The 16,566-nt window shown below is 40.3% G+C and overlaps 1 long non-coding RNA gene across 1 annotated transcript; it reads left to right on the plus strand.

The window, feature by feature from the left end:
- Positions 1 to 9,272: 9,272 nt before the first annotated feature.
- Positions 9,273 to 12,353, plus strand: LOC142170748 (uncharacterized). The gene is made up of 2 exons (XR_012700205.1): positions 9,273 to 9,989; positions 11,270 to 12,353. It is a non-coding gene; the product is annotated as an uncharacterized LOC142170748 (long non-coding RNA).
- The last annotated feature ends 4,213 nt before the right edge of the window (positions 12,354 to 16,566 follow it).

The raw sequence follows: 16,566 nt of genomic DNA on the forward strand, positions 1-16,566 counted from the left end.
CAAGGGACGGGAAACTAGGTTAGCATATCTTACAAAGAGTTATGTATGTTCCTTAACGTTCGCCTGCCCACGGGGTCTAAAATGCCAAAGTTTAACTTGTATGATGGGAGTGGAGATCCGGTAACCCATTTGAGGGGTTTTTGCAGTGAAAATGAGAAGTGTCGGCGAGAAAGATGATTTGTTAATGGCGTATTTCAGTGAGAGCTTGACTGGGGCAGCTTTGGAATGGCATAATCGTCAAGATGTCGGGAAGTAGCATACATTGGGCGACATGGCTCAAGATTTGTGCGACACTTTCAGTATAATATAGACGTTATCCTAGACCACTCCTCCCTATCTCAGATGGAAAAGAAACCCAAGGATAGATTTAGGGACTTTTGGCTCAGATGGAACAACAAGGTTCTCGGGATGGTCCTCCCATTGATAGAAAAGATATCGCTGAGCCCCGCCGACGACAGGGTCCAGTGGTCGTTCTTGCCAAACGTCCTCAGCCTCAATTCCAACTCCAAACCTATCCTCGGGCCCCATATAATCCACCTCAGTATTATCCTCCGAACAATGATCGGTCATATGTTCAACCACTAGGTCACTCCCTCCGCCAACGACATGGTCCGGTGATTGTTCTTGCTAAATGCTTTCAGCCTCAATACCGACCCCGTGAACATCCCCAAACTCCACATAACCCACCCCAATATTATCCATCGAACAACATCTGGCCATCTTTCCAACTACCGTGTCACTCCCTAGGGAGAGCACCAGCATCCCGAAATCCACGTGTGCCTTCAAAGCATTTTCAAGCATCCAACAATCCTAGAAAACTGAGGCATGGAGGCGAACAAAGACAAAAAGATAATTTCACGCCCATCGGAGAATCCTACACAAGTTTGTTTGAAAAGTTAAAGCATTTTGGCCTGATTGAGCCGCTCCTCGGCTATACTCCAGACCCATATGTGAAAGGCTTTGATCCTACTATTCGATGCAAGTACCACTCTAATGCCCAAGGGCATAGCATTGTAGATTGTCGATCTTTGAAAAGGGAAATAGAAAGAATGATTCAGGAAGGGGTAATTGTGAGCAATGACAGTGACAGGAAGCATGCGAATCCTCGTGGGAACTTGTTGACTAAAGTTGATAATGTTGAAGCCGGTGATGGTCTTGGCAATATTGATACGGAACTCAGTGGCTAAGATGCCGTGCTTGGTGATTGGAAAGACGCTCCATCTCTTGGCTAGCTGGGAGTCTTGGTGGTTTATTTTGTTGTCATTTCTGTTGTCCGGGTTATTTTTAGGGTTGTAATCCGAATGTTGTCTTGTGACTCAAACCCTTCTATCCTTTTATTTTGCCTAGTTTTTTAAATCGTAGTAGATCGTTTAGTGTTGTCTAGGTTTGTTCCAGGTTTGTGATCCCAGTTTAGTTTACTTGTCTTGTTGTTCGAACCATTTTAGCGCCTGTCTAATGCAATTTCTTGTTTTCTGTTATTTCTAGCCATTTTCTTTTGTTTAGTTCTCTTTTCTTTCTACAATTCTTTTCCTGCCGGCTCTAGTGACATGACATGCATGCGTAATTCTCAACATGAGCTCAAAAGTTAGTTTTGTCATGAAGCATTGAAACAATTTTGAAGATGACAGGGGCACTTGATGGAAATAAGAACAGATTTGGACACTTTGAGATCATTTGAAGACCGAACCATGTGAAACTGGGGCATATAGAACAAAAGAAATACTATTGAAACGCATCCTACCGCATCAGGTTGAAGCTAAAGGCAAGTTTGCCCCAAATTGGCATGTATTTAACAGATGTAGAGGACAAATGTGTGGATATGGTCATCAATTCTAATACAGTTAAAAGATATTGTGCATGATTCCTTGGCTTGTTTAATTGTGTAGTTTGCACTTGGCATGTTTTGGAGATTGGAATGACGAAGGCATTTCGTTCTGCTATCTAAACACTTTATCCTTCGTTACCCCTTTGAGCCTTATCTATTTTCTTTCATACCCCTCTTTCGGAATTAGTAGCAAAGATCAGAAACGCAAGCGTGAAAGATGAGTAAAGGAAAAACAGAAAAGAAAAAGAATGAAAAGAGAGAGAAGAAAAAGAAGAAGAAATAGAAAAGGAAAAAAGAAAAGAAAAGAAAAAAGAAGAAGAAAAACAACAACAAAAAGAAAAAGAAGGAAAAAAGAGTAAAGTAAAGAAAAGAAAATGAAAAAAGAGAGGAAAAAAGGAAGAAGGAAGAGAAAACAAAAACAAAAGTTTCCATGAACTACGTTCGACCTGATTCCTTTTAAGGATACGTAGGCAGCCTCACGGTTCGGTCCCATCGAAATAAAATCCAAAAGTCCCCAAGCAAGAAATTGGGGCAGAAATTGTGGTTTTTGCAGGAAATCTGATTCTAAAAGTTGTAATTTTGAACCCAGTTGAATTGTTTTGAGCCTTTTATACCCTTTCTTTCTAACCCTGTCCAAAAGCCCACGTTACGGTCCAAAGAAAGACCTTCTGATCAGTTTTCGAAAATGCCAGGTCAAACAATGAGAGGTAATGCATATAAGGGGCAATACTTTGGTCCAAGCAGGGAAATGTTAAAAATGAGAGAGTCTTATTGGTGAAAACCTTCACGGGCACCGTAAGGCGATGAAGAGCTGAGAGAAATAAAAAATGAAAGAGTCTTATTGGTGAAAACCTTTGGGGGCACTTTGAGGCGGATATAAGTTGAGAGAAAGAACAAATTAGAGAGGCTTGATGGTGAAAACTCTCCATGCACTACAAGTCGAATAAGGGTTGTGAATCAGATTGGATAATCGGAGCATTGAAGCCCAGTTTCACGGTTTAAAGGTACAACAAGAGTCGAGCATCAGGCTTACTTGACAGAATAGGCCACAGGTGCATGTCATGGTCATTAGAGTTGGTATCCACAACTGATAGGTTTCTACTTTGTAGTTTTCTCGTTAGGAATCATCTTTTTCCATTGTCCTTCACTCTGTTCTTTTTGTCTTGTTCACTTCCTCTTCCTGAGTCTGTGCGGTTAGAACAAGTGAGAAATGACTTCAAAATTTTCCACCAACTGTCCTATTGCACAAAACGGGGTCTGGCTAACACATCAAAATGTCATAAGTCAGAAAAGAACAACAAGCGCATTGAGCTGGTAATAATCAACATGCTTTGGGATCCTTGTGAAATATAAAGGCTTGGTACATATCAATTCATGAACAATGCAACAAGATCGAGGGTGTTAGATGAACGAATCAAAGGTATTTTCGGTGAAACACAAAGGTTTGGTACATATCAATTCATGGACAATGCAATAGATGGAGGGTGTTAGGTGAATAGATTACAGGTGTTTTCTGTGATAAGATTGACAGAGAAAGTGGTTAACTAGTGACAAGCAAGGTCTTCCAAGTGGAAATCAAAGTAATCATGGCAAGTGAAGGAGAAATAGACTTCAAGGCCAATGCCAGTGGGTTAAGTCAGGAAAGAACAGCATGCACATTGAGTGGACAGCAATTGACGTGCTTTGGGATTCATGGGAGACACAAAGGTTGGTAAATGTCAGTTCATGAGTAATGCAACAGATAGAGGGTATTGGGTCTGAACGGAGAAGAAGTATTTTCTGTGATTAGGATGACAGATAAAGTGATTATTCAAGGAACAAGCAAGGTCTTCGAGTGGAAATATGTTATCATGAGAAGTGAAGGAGCAACCGCCCTCAAAGTCAAGACCACAAACTAACCACCATATTTTAAACTGACAAGATTTTTCTTTGATTTGAAACAGGGGTAGGAAATTTTATTTGTTTCGGGGAAACCCTCCATAAGGAAAGGCAAGCACTAGACATGTTTGACCTTAAACTCTCAAGACTCTCCTGGATAATGGGATTTAATTTTAAATGCTCAGGACCCTCCTGGATAATGAGATTTAGTTTTAAGTTTTCAGGACCTTCCTGGATAATTAGATTTAATTTTAAGTTCTCAGGACCCTCCTGGATAATGGGATTTAATTTTAAATGCCCAGGACGCTCCTGAATAATGGGATTTAATTTTAAATGTTCAGGACCCGCCTGGATAATGGGATTTAATTTTAAGTTTTCAGGACCCTCCTGGATAATGGGATTTAATTTTAAGTTTTCAGGACCATCCTGGATAATGGGATTCAATTTTAAGTTTTCAGGACCCTCCTGGATAATGGGATTTAGTTTTAAGTTTTCAGGACCCTCCTGGATAATGGGATTTAGTTTTAAAATTCTCAGGACCCTCCTGGATAATGGGATTTAGTTTTAAGTTTTTAGGACCCTCCTGGATAATGGGATTTAGTTTTAAAATTCTCAGCACCCTCCTGGATAATGAGATTTAATTTTAAGTTCTCAGGACTCTCCTGGATAATGAGATTTGATTTTAAGTTCTCAGGACCCTCCTGGATAATGAAATTTAATTTTAAATGCTCAGGACCCTCCCGGAAAATGGGATTTAATTTTAAGTTTTCAGGACCCCCCTGGATAATGGGATTTAGTTTCTAAATTTTCAGGACCCTCCTGGATAATGGGATTTAATTTAAAATTCTCAGGACCCTCCTGGATAATGGGATTTAGTTTTTAAGTTTTCAGGACCCTCCTGGATAATGAGATTTAGTTTTTAAATTTTCAGGACCCTCCTAGATAATGGGATTTAATTTAAAATTCTCAGGACCCTCCTAGATAATGAGATTTAGTTTTTAAGTTTTCAGGACCCTCCTGGATAATGGGATCTACTTTTTAACTTTTTAGGACCCTCCTGGATAATGAGATTTAATTTAAAATTCTCAGTACCCTCATGGATAATGGGATTTAGTTTTTAATTTCTCAGGACCCTCGTGGATAATGAGATTTAATTTAAAATTCTCAGGACCCCCCTGGATAATGGGATTTAGTTTTTAAGTTTTCAGGACCCTCATGGACGATGGGATTTAGTTTTTAAATTCTCAGGACCTTCGTGGATAATGAAATATAATTTAAAATTCTCAGGACCCTCCTGGATAATGGGATTTAGTTTTTAAGTTTTCAAGACCCTCCTGGATAATGAGATTTAGATTTTAAATTCTCAGGACCCTCCTAGATAATGAGATTTAATTTAAAATTTTCGGGACTCTCCTGGATAATGGGATTTAATTTAAAATTCTCAGGACCCTCCTGAATAATGGGATTTAGTTTTTAAGTTTTCCGGACCCTCCTGAATAACTGGATTTAGTTTTTAAATTCTCAGGACTTTCCTGAATAATGGGATTTAATTTAAAATTCTCAGGACCCTCCTGGATAATGAGATATAGTTTTTAAGTTTTCAGGACCCTTCTGAATAATGGAATTTAATTTTTAAATTCTCAGGACCTTCCTGGATAATGAGATTTAATTTAAAATTTTCAGGACCCTCCTGAATAATGGGATCTAATTTTTAACTTTTCAGGACTCTCCTGGATAATGTGATTTAGTTTTAAAATTCTCAGGACCCTCCTAGATAATGGGATTTAGTTTTTAAGTTTTCAGGACCCTCGTGGATAATGGAATTTAGTTTTTAAATTCTCAAGACCTTCCTGGATAATGGGATTTAGTTTTTAAGTTTTCAGGACCCTCCTGGATAATGAGATTTAGTTTTTAAATTTTCAGGACCCTCCTACATAATGAGAATTAATTTAAATTTTTTCAGGACCCTCCTGGATAATGGGCTTTAATTTGAAATTCTCAGGACCCTCCTGAATAATGAGATTTAGTTTTTAAGTTTTCAGGACCCTCCTGGATAATGGGATTTAGTTTTTAAATTCTCAGGACCCTCCTGGATAATGAGATTTAATTTAAAATTTTCATGACCATCCTGGATAATGGGATTTAGTTTTTAAATTTTTAAGACCCTCCTGGATAATGGAATTTAGTTTTTAAATTCTCAGGACCCTCCTAGATAATGGGATTTAATCTAAAATTTCCAGGACCCTCCTGGATAATGGGATTTAGTTTTTTAAGTTTTCAGGACCCTCCTGGATAATGAGATTTAGTTTTTTAAGTTTTCAGGACCCTCTTGGATAATGAGATTTAGTTTTTAAATTCTCAGGACCCTCCTGGATAATGGGATTTAATTTAAAATTTTCAGGACCCTCATGGATAATGGGATTTAGTTTTTAAGTTTTCAGGACCCTCCTGGATAATGGGATCTAGTTTTAAAATTCTCAGGACCCTCCTGGATAATGAGATTTAATTTAAAATTTTCAGGACCCTCCTGGATAATGGGATTTAGTTTTTAAGTTTTCAGGACCCTCCTGGATAATGAGATTTAGTTTTTAAATTTTAAGGACCCTCCTGGATAATGAGATTTAATTTTAAAATTTCAGGGCCTTCCTGGATAATGGGATTTAATCTTAAAAATTCTCAGGACCCTCCTGGACAATGGGACTTAGTTAAAATTCAAAACGTTCATGAGTAACAAGATCTAGCATAGGCTCTACCTTGAGGAAATATAAGTTTGGCTTTGAAGTTTCATGCTTAGGATAAGATTCAATTTGAAATTTTTTGGACCCTCCTAAATAATGGGACTTAGTTTAATACCTCCCTTAGATGCTAAGATTTAGCATAAGTTTCACCATTAGGAAGTTGAATTTAGCTCTGAAATTTTTACCTTTAAGATGAGATTTGATTTTAAATTTCAGGACCCTCCTGGATAATGAGATTTAGTTTTAAGATCTTCATAGATAACAAGATTTATAAAACTGTCATATAACTCGGAGTTTTCAGGACCCTCATGGATAATGGGATTTAGCTTTCAAATTCATAGAGATAGTCGGTAGCATGATTAAATTAACACTCACAGATGCGCCCAACATCAAACTGGGGCGCAAAAGTTTTCTTTGTTTTGTCTATTTTGTGCAATCAGGCGCCCACCTGGAGAACAAGGGAATACATTTCAAATTTAGCAATCAGGCGCCCACCTGGAGAACAAGAGAATACATTTCAAGTTTTGGTAATCAGGCGCCCACCTGGAGAACAAGGGAATACATTTCAAGTTTTGGTAATCAGGCGCCCACCTGGAGAACAAGGGAATACATTTCAAGTTCAGCAATCAGGCGCCCACCTGGAGAACAAGGGAATACATTCAAGTTTCAGCAATCAGGCGCCCATCTGGAGAACAAGGGAATACATTTTCAGCAACTAGGCGCCCACCTGGAGAACAAGGGAATACATTTTTCAAGTTCAGCAATCAGGCGCCCGCCTGGAAAACAAGGGAATACATTTCATGTTTCAGCAACCAGGCACCGACCTGGAGAACAAGGGATTACATTTCAAGTTTCAGCAATCAGGCGCCCACCTGGAGAACAAGGGAATACATTTTTCAAGTTCAGCAATTAGGCGCCCACCTGGAAAACAAGGGAATACATTTCAAGTTCAGCAATCAGGCGCCCACCTGGAAAACAAGGGAGTACAGTTCAAATTTCAATTTCAAATTCTTACTGATATTTGGTAACATGCCAAATTGGGGCAGAAGTTTTCTTTGTTTTTGTCTATTTTGTGGAAATCAGGCGCCCACCTGGATAACAAGGGAATACATTTTCGAGTTCAGCAATCAGGCGCCCACCTGGAGAACAAGGGAATACATTTCAAGTTCAGCAATCAGGCGCCCACCTGGAGAACAAGGGAATACATTCAAGTTTCAGCAATCAGGCGCCCATCTGGAGAACAAGGGAATACATTTTTCAAGTTTAGTAATCAGGTGCCCACCTGGAGAATAAGAGAATTCAATTCAAGTTTTGGAAATCAGGCGCCCACCTGGATAACAAGGGAATACATTTTGAGTTTTGGAAATCAGGCGCCCACCTGGATAACAAGGGAATACAATTCAAGCTTTGGAAATCAGGCGCCCACCTGGATAACAAGGGAATACGTTTTGAGTTTTGGAAATCAAGCGCCCACCTAGATAGTAAGGGAATACAATTCAAGTGTTGGAAATCAAGCACCCACCCGGAAAACAAAGGGAAAACAATTCAAGTTTCAGAGGGAAGGAGTACCATTCAAATGTTTGTAATCAGGCGCCCACCTGGAGAACAAAGGGAAAACAGCAATGTTCGAAGGAAGACGGTTCAAGTTCAGCAATCAAGCGCCCACCTGGAGAACAAGGGAAAATAGTTCAAGTTTCGAGAAAAAATAGTGCAAGTATTGGCAATCAGGCACCCACCTGGAAAATAAGGGAATTCACTTCAGAATGCAATTCAAGTCAGCAACAAAAGAAGCTCGCAGCAGGAATGCGAGTCAACAGTCCGAGATGATCAACAGAAGTTAGTCACAATCCAGAATAATAAAAAAAAAAGAAGAAAGGCAAGAAGTGAATCCAAATGCAAAAGTTGATGAAAGATGTGAGCTGCTCAAGACATAACCGAGGTCACAAGTGCTGCATGCCTGGTCTTGATCCGAAAAGCTAAAGAAGGGGGAACTAGCACCTGCAACTAGCAAGCATCAAGGTTCAAATCTAAAGTCGGCATGAAGAACCACTCAAGACTCAAAATCAAACTTCAGAAGACTTATAGATAGGAATCTTGTAACGCGTAGTTGATAGGCTTAGCTAGTCTTTTTCATGTTTTGATTTTTGGTGCAACATCAGGACCGCAGACCGAAACCTCAGCGAAATGACACCTCGACTGGCTCTCCACCTCGGTATACTCCATCATCTCACTCACTTCTGAACTACACGTGGCCTGATTACTTTATAGCCAAAGATATATAGGCAGCTCAGATACCAGGGCTCAGTCACATTCCCTTTTCCTCTTAGTTTTAGTCTCTCCAAATAAGGGTCGGGTCAAAAAACATGTCTAGTCATTCTTTGTCTGAAAACTCTTCGCATTTCCAGTCAAAGAGGGGCAGCTGTAGACATGTGATTTTTGACCCTCCCCAAGATATATTTTAGCGTAAAATATTTAATTTAGGCTAATATAGCTATTTCAACTCATTTTTACTCTTTTACTTTATTTTATTACAAGAAATTAAAAATTACAAAAAAATATTTTAGTTTATGTATTTTTCATAAATTTTTAAAAAAATATGTAAAAATGGTACCTTATTTTTATCTTTATATAATTTCGAAAACAAAAAAATAGTTTCATGTTTAGTTTAATTAATTAGGATTAGCTTTGGATTGTGTAGTATTTTTATCTTATTTTAAAAGGAGTCAATTAAGGTGTTGAATCACAATTTTAAGAGTTTTAGAGCCCAATTCTTGGACCAATTTGGATTAGTCCATTAAGCCGAGGGACCCTTCTAGACTCTTCTTTAGAATAAAAACAAATAAATAAAAGATCCTAAGGACTTGACACAAAAAGACCTAGGGACTAATTGACAAAATACACACAAATACATATTAGACCTAGACTTTGATAGAGGAAATAACGCAAAAAAATCAAAAAAGGCGTCTGAAAGAGAGCAGCCGCAACAATACAGAGGAGACCACCCCCACCCCCACGTCGTCATCATCTCCCAAACGACCCCTGATCTCTTCATCTACCACAATGACTTACAACAGCACCTTCCCCCTTTATTTTTGATTTTGTCCTGGTTCTCAACTAAAAGAGGTATAGAGGCAAAAACGGGGGCTCATATGTCTGAATCCAAAAACCTTCTTTGTTGGTAATGTTGATGAACTATCCCAACGATTAGTCCAGTGCACACATGAGTGTTTGGAGAAAGCAATATCCATTGTTAAGTCATGGCCAAATTCAACCAACGCCTCTTTTAATTGTTTTCGGCTTCCATTCCCAGCGAAATTCGTGTTTCTCCGGCGAAGATTTTGGTTCGTGCGAGTCCCAGTCTACTATTCCGATCTGGACGAGGTGGCCAGAAAAGTTTCCATTCGAGGTTCCGATTCGTCGTCTCCGGTCAGGTTCACACCCGCTACATCAATCGCGATCTGCGAATTCGGTCTCCCTTCGTCTCTTGATTCACCGAATTCAAGTTGTAAGCTACAAACATACGACATTGATGACTTTTGTAGTCAATGGTCAGTCTTCTAATTATTTCTGTTATTGAATGTGATTAATCCGATCAAATTCTATTCGTAAACTTGCAAATGAGATGAGAGTAACTTAGCTTTTGTTTATTTTTGCCTTATTTTGATGTTTCACTCTCTTTCAGTAGCATACGATTTTTAATGGTAGTATATCTCTTATTGTGTTTCTTCTTGACTTTAGTTAAAGTGGTAAAAGGAAATGCAGGACTTTAATGCATGTGAAATAACCGAGTTGATTCTTATGCTAGTTTTTTTTAGCTTTCCAGTAGTATGTTTCTCTAATTAAATGCAACATTTTGAGATCTCATAAGCAAAGTATAAAAGATAGCAAGGATCCAATTATCGATTTGGCAGTGATTCCAGTAGTATGTTTATTTGTTGTTCCTTAGCTCAAGGTTGAATATTTCCTATACTCCAATTAAAACACTATGATTGTTCCTCCAGTTTCTTAGCTTGGTTTTCTCGTGTATGTATGTTATTTAGTTGGCCCTCACTTAATTAATACTTGAATCCTTAGAAATCGAGGCGCACCATTTAGTTGCATTTTTCATGGCCCTCGCAAAGTTGAAAAGTGTGTAGTTGCTTTAGGCGCGCTATCTAAAAAATTACCTTCCTAAACTCGGGTGTGCATTTCATGTGACCCAAATCCAAATCTTAACAACGTTAAATAAAATATGTCTCGGACTGCTGGTGCATTTCATGTGGCATGGTCCAAAGATGTGTTTTAGATGACGTTGAAGTCTTCCTTAAAATACTTAAAGCCGGTTATAAAGTTAAAATTAAACCATAGGCTAAAGCATGTATTAAAATCAGATAATAGGACAATTATAACAGTTGAGCGACCGTTCTAGAACCACAGAACTCGGGAATGCCTAACACCTTCTCCCGGGTTAATAAAATTCCTTACCCGGATTTTTGTGTTCGCGGGCTATAAAACAGAGTCCATCTTTTCCTCGATTCAGGATTTGAACCGGTGACTTGGGACACCATATAATTATCCCAAGTGGCGACTCTGAATTTAATAAATAAACAATCCCGTTTCGATTTTGTCACTTTAAGTTGGAAAAAACTCCCTTATACCCCTTTTCGGGTGTATAGTGAAAAAGGAGGTGTGACACTCTCCACCGGGCTGTTTTGGTTGCTTCCATTATGGCGGGGTACCCCATCAATGTGGGTAATGTGATGTCCCGGATCATTTCTATAGTGGGTACCGAGAGCGACCGAAACTATCCTTCCCCAACACCCTTACTATGTACTTCCGGGACTTGCAGGCGGATAAGAGGCCATACGACATCAAGGTCAAGGCGACAACCCCGTTCTCCTGGTACAACTTGAAGGGGAATGACAACCCCAAGGACAAGAACTACAAAGCCCCTGCTTCTGTCCCAACTGGCCAGTCTGAAGAGCCAATTGTGGTAGAGACCCCCGCTGAGTCTGCCTCCACTCATACTGAGATGCCTCCCGGACCTTCCACATCAGCAGGCCCAGAGATCCCATCTACCCGGGCCCATCCCATCACTGCCCGCCGGCTAAGCTAGGCCCTTCTAAATATAAACAACTGGATACAGACTGCCTCATCCACGTTGTCCACATTGACTACCATAGTAGAGGCTCAGACGGCTCCTCCAGCCCCACAGGTGCCCCAGTCGATAGAGGATTCTTTGAAAGAGATACTTGAGAACCAGAAGAAAATCCTAACTACTCAGGAGACATTGACCAAGGCAGTCAATTCACACAGCAAGGCTCTCAAGGAGCTTGATCGGGAGCATAAGAAGCTTAGGAAGACACGGGCCTCCAAGGAGTTCGTGAAGGAGCTGCGGGCAGATGTAGATAGACTGAAGGCATACCAACTGCCTTTGGACCTGTTGCTCGATTATCCAGTCTCAGCAGCTCATCCACAGCCGGAGCAGACCCACAGGCCTCCGAAGAGGAGGAAGATCCCTAGAGCAGATGATGCCATCATCTAGTTGGCGGACCCACCGGAGGCTTCCTCCAGTCAGCCACAGGATGTACCAGTTCCACAGCCTGTCGAGGTCCAGGCCCAGGTCCCAGTAGCAGTAAAGCAGACCACCGAGAACCAGTCTGAGGTTCCCGAGCACACAGAGGACCCAGGGACCACCCATGAGCATATGCAAACAGGCATGGCTTATAGAGTCTTCATATCCTTTTTTATATTATTTTTGATGCTTATTTGGATTAGTTGGCATTGGAGACAATCCCAGCTTTTATTTGAGGGGGTGCCCCCTACATTTTTGGATCACTGTATATATTGATTCATTTTATGCTTTCTTGATTTTCACATTTGGTCTGTATATAATTTGATATTTAGTTACTTTTATTGCATTTTTCATCTTACTTTGGGTGTGTATATAAAGTTTCATCATTGTAGATATTCATCCCAGTTGTATATTCAAATCCCCTATTGTATATATTCATTCTATTTTCGCAAAAAAATTCCGTTTTTAGCTTCTTATTTATGTTTGTAGCTTTTTGCTTTATTTTGGACATTTTCAATAAGCCTTTGGTTTTCTTAATGCCACGGTTCTTTCCGAAGGTGGAGTGTTATGTGAACCGGGTGGCTCTTCCCAATGATAGATGGCGTGACAACCTTCTTAATGGTTTGAGTCCATTTTTTTTTGTTTTTAGTAGTTTATAGTTAAGGATACCTCAAGCAAAGCTTCACTTGGGCCTAGCACATTTGCCTTTGATCCCATGGTCAAAAACAAAATGTTGTGTTTAGGATGGTGAAAGTCGTGATCTTGAGACTCTTGTGTTGACCGATAATCATCAAGTGGTTTTCGGGACCATTGTGTGCTCAAATCGTATCTAAAGTCATTGTGGGCCCTCGACTCTATGTCTTTAGCGATCCTTTAGCTTGTGTGGTGAGAAATCGAATTGCGAGTCCAAGTCCCGAGCCATTGGTCTTGAACTTGCCCTGAATGTTTGTTGAGGCAAAATCTTAAGTGAAATTTGATATGAGACGTGATTATAGGCCCTCCTTGATTCAAATAATATCTTGAAAAATTCCATAACCCACCAATGGTATGATCCCTAGTTAACCCTTTCGAGCCTTAGACCCTTTTCTTTCAAGAACCATGAGACAAGCCTATTCCAGTTCTAAAAGATACCCTCTCTTGGCACCCGATCTTTCCTTGAGCATATGGCAAAAGTATAAGTTTGGGGGGAGAGAAGAGGGTGGCAACAAAGTGGTAAAAGGCACAAAAATGAAGAAAAGTAAAGGCAATGAAAAAGAAAGAAAAATAAAAGACAAAAAGAATGCTCAATGTGAAAAAGAATAAAAAGGGATTCAAGAAAAGTAAAAGAATGAAAGGTGTGGAAAGTTGAAAAAGGAGAAACAGTTTGAATTGCATAATAAAGAGTGACATCGTGTTCCTCTAACCCCTTAAAAAGAAGTGAGATGACCCAAAGAGTCAAGAGAATGTGTGCCAAATGAATCAAAAGAAGTGCTTAAGGGAAGATGGAACCCACTTAGATCAAAACAATTCCTACCCTGAACCAAAAGCCTTCACAATGACTCCACAAAAGCCCTATATGATCTTGAGTTGAATGAAGCTTACATTAGTGGATACTTAGATAAAGGGAAAGCTTATGGTACTTAAAGCCGGACTTGTTACCTCAGTTTGTGTGCCAATATTCTAAAAGGTGAGGTTTGCTTAGGGAGAGTTGAGGATGTGTGAGTTTGGGTTCCACAATGACCAAAGTAGTTGATATAGTTCTTTGATGTAATGAGTCAACTTTTGATGCTCTTGTGTCTCATTTGATCCATGGTTTTTCAAAGGTTAAATGTTGTTAATGATTCATTTGTATTGAGGGCAATTGTTAGTCCCAATTGAAGCTAGTTGAGGTTACTTTAGGATATCTGAAAATTCTTGGATTTTCCCTTAAGGGGTGGGTCTTATTATGTTTGCTTGAGGATAAGCAAAAACTTAAGTTTGGGGGAGTTGATAACTAGGGATTTAGACGTGTTTCATGCTCCTTGTTGCTTACGCTTTGATTATAAATTCTTACAAAATAGTCCCAAAAGGTTCATAAGTTCTGCTTGATTGCAGGTTTGATCAACAAAGTGACGAGACGTCAAAGATCGACTCAAAAGGAGTGAAACCGGCACAAGAACCAAAGACATGACAACTCAGGACAAACAGGCCTAGTGCGGCCGCACTACACTTTGTGCGGTCCGCACTAGGGAGATTCAAAGAGCTGGATTTGAAGGCATCAAAGCAGTGCGGCCGCAATACATATTGTGTGGTCCGCACCGAAGACACCGCGGCCACACTACCATTTTATGCTGTCCGCGGAATCAAACTTCAGAGAGATGTCAAGTGCCAAGGTTCAAGCCTGTACGGTCCGCAGTCCATTCGGCGTGGACGACATTGGAAGCCTCTGCGGCCGTGGCCCATTCGGCGCGGTCTGCGAAGCCTGGGTTCAGAGAGTTGAAATTTCAGATTAAAGAGCCTAGTGCGGCCGCACACCATTTTGTGCTGTCCGCACTAACCCCGTAGGGGCATTTTTGTCCAGTTTTTCCAGCTTAGTATAAATAGAACCTTTTTCCATTTTTAGGGTATCAGCTATTTTCTGAACTGAGCTGCGCTCGTGAGAAGACCATCTGTAGCCATTTTGGGCATTTTTACTTAGTTTTTATCATTGAATCTTTGTATTTACCTTAGCAATTAATTAATATGTCTTTATCTTCATCTATTTCTCTGTTTTTCTCTTCAAGCATGAGTAGCTAGACCCATTAGCTAGGGTTGTAGCTCAACCCTAGTGTGGGTAATTGATGGGTATTGTGATTTAGGGCTAGATTGACTATGAATGTTTGTTATTTGGGTCAATTTTATGGTTTAATTTATGAATTGGTGGTTGCAACACTGGTTTGTGCTATGTTGACTTGGCTCTGCTTGAGAAAGAGAGCCTAAGTCTCTAAAATTGACCCAACAAGGAATTGGGATGGACTCAAGAGAATTGATAGTCCCAATTAAAGGGTTAAACCTCGAGAGAGTAATTACCCGACTTGAACCCTAGTTGCTCGAGCAAATTTGCCTACCCATTTGGTCTTGAGAAAGTCAATTGGGAAAAATCACTATCTCTACCGAGAGGTGTGAGAGTGGGTAAAATCGTGCAACGGTTATAGCATATTTCCCCAATCATGACAATCGTGCCTTAGAAGCAATTACCCGCCAATTGACCACCTAGGAGGATGCCACTACCCTAGTACCTTTTAATCCGTTAGATACAACTTTTAGCAATTCTCGTTTAGCATAATCTAGTTGCATTTATAATTAGTAGTTGATAATAGTAGTTTGTTAAAAAAAAATCCAAAAATAATTGGAAGTGATATTTGGAACAACTACACAATCCCAATCTAAATAGATACTCGACTCCATTCCTAGCTCCCTATGGAAATTGATCCCGACTCACAAATCGGGTAAAAGCTATTGTGACCCTCTCTTCCTACTTTTTAGTAGTGCAGAGTAGGTAGCGATCAACTCTCACATTTAGCGACAAGGACATCGAGACCTTGTCTCAGCCTCACAACGACGCACTGGTAATCTCTTTTCTCATAAATACATTTCAAATTAAACGTGCACTTGTGGATCCAAGTAGCTCGGCCAACATTATCAGGTTGAAGGTGGTAGAGCAGCTCAGACTGCTTGACCAAATCGTACCCGCCTCTCGAGTCCTCAACGGATTCAACATGGCAAGCGAAACAACGAAAGGGGAAATCACCCTCTAGTCAACGTGGCCGGCACAACCCAAAATGCCAAATTCCATGTCATCGAGGGAGACCTGAGGTACAACGCCTTGCTCGGAAGGCCATGGATACACTACATGAGAGCAGTACCATCCACTCTCCATCAAATGATGAAATTCCTGACAAAGGATGGGATTAAGACCGTCTATGGGGAACAACATGCGGCGAGAGAAATGTTCGCGGTGCACGATGTTCCCCCGACATCGGTACCTCCACCTTCGAAGGAGCCAAAGGATAAGCAAACAGTAAAATAACGATAACGAGCTACACACTCGGCTATCCCCAACTAAACAAAGCAGGGGACCGTACCGCATCCTCATCACAAGCGACTGAAATATATCAGGGCTCGAAACATCGCCGAAACATTCTACACTAAGGTATGACTGTCTCCTTTCTCTTTCAATTACATTCTACACTGACCTGAGTGCAGGTATCCAATCGAAACAGCCAAAGCACCCTCCAACTCGATGGCCTTAGGTTTCAAAAGCATGCGTTGCACTCTTTTCCTTCGACCGAGTTTTTATCCCAAAAAGGGTTTTGCCGCCAAGGTTTTTAATGAGGCAACACCTATATGCTACCTAAGGAAGACTCAACTAGTGTTCAAGGCTTCTTTTGCAATCAACCTTGAACACTGGGGGGCATCCCCCTGGAAGGTCACCTACTCGGAGAAGCCAAGATGCGCTAAGTGGGCTCTCGACAGGAAAATAATGTACTGGGCCAAACGGTCGAACGAACCATGTCCGCATAGAACAACCGAGCCCGTAACAGCAAAAACATGCATACTTGTACCAAGTAATC

This window comes from Nicotiana tabacum, chromosome 16, assembly GCF_000715075.1.
Source record: "Nicotiana tabacum cultivar K326 chromosome 16, ASM71507v2, whole genome shotgun sequence".
In the NCBI taxonomy this organism is placed as follows: Eukaryota; Viridiplantae; Streptophyta; class Magnoliopsida; order Solanales; family Solanaceae; genus Nicotiana; species Nicotiana tabacum.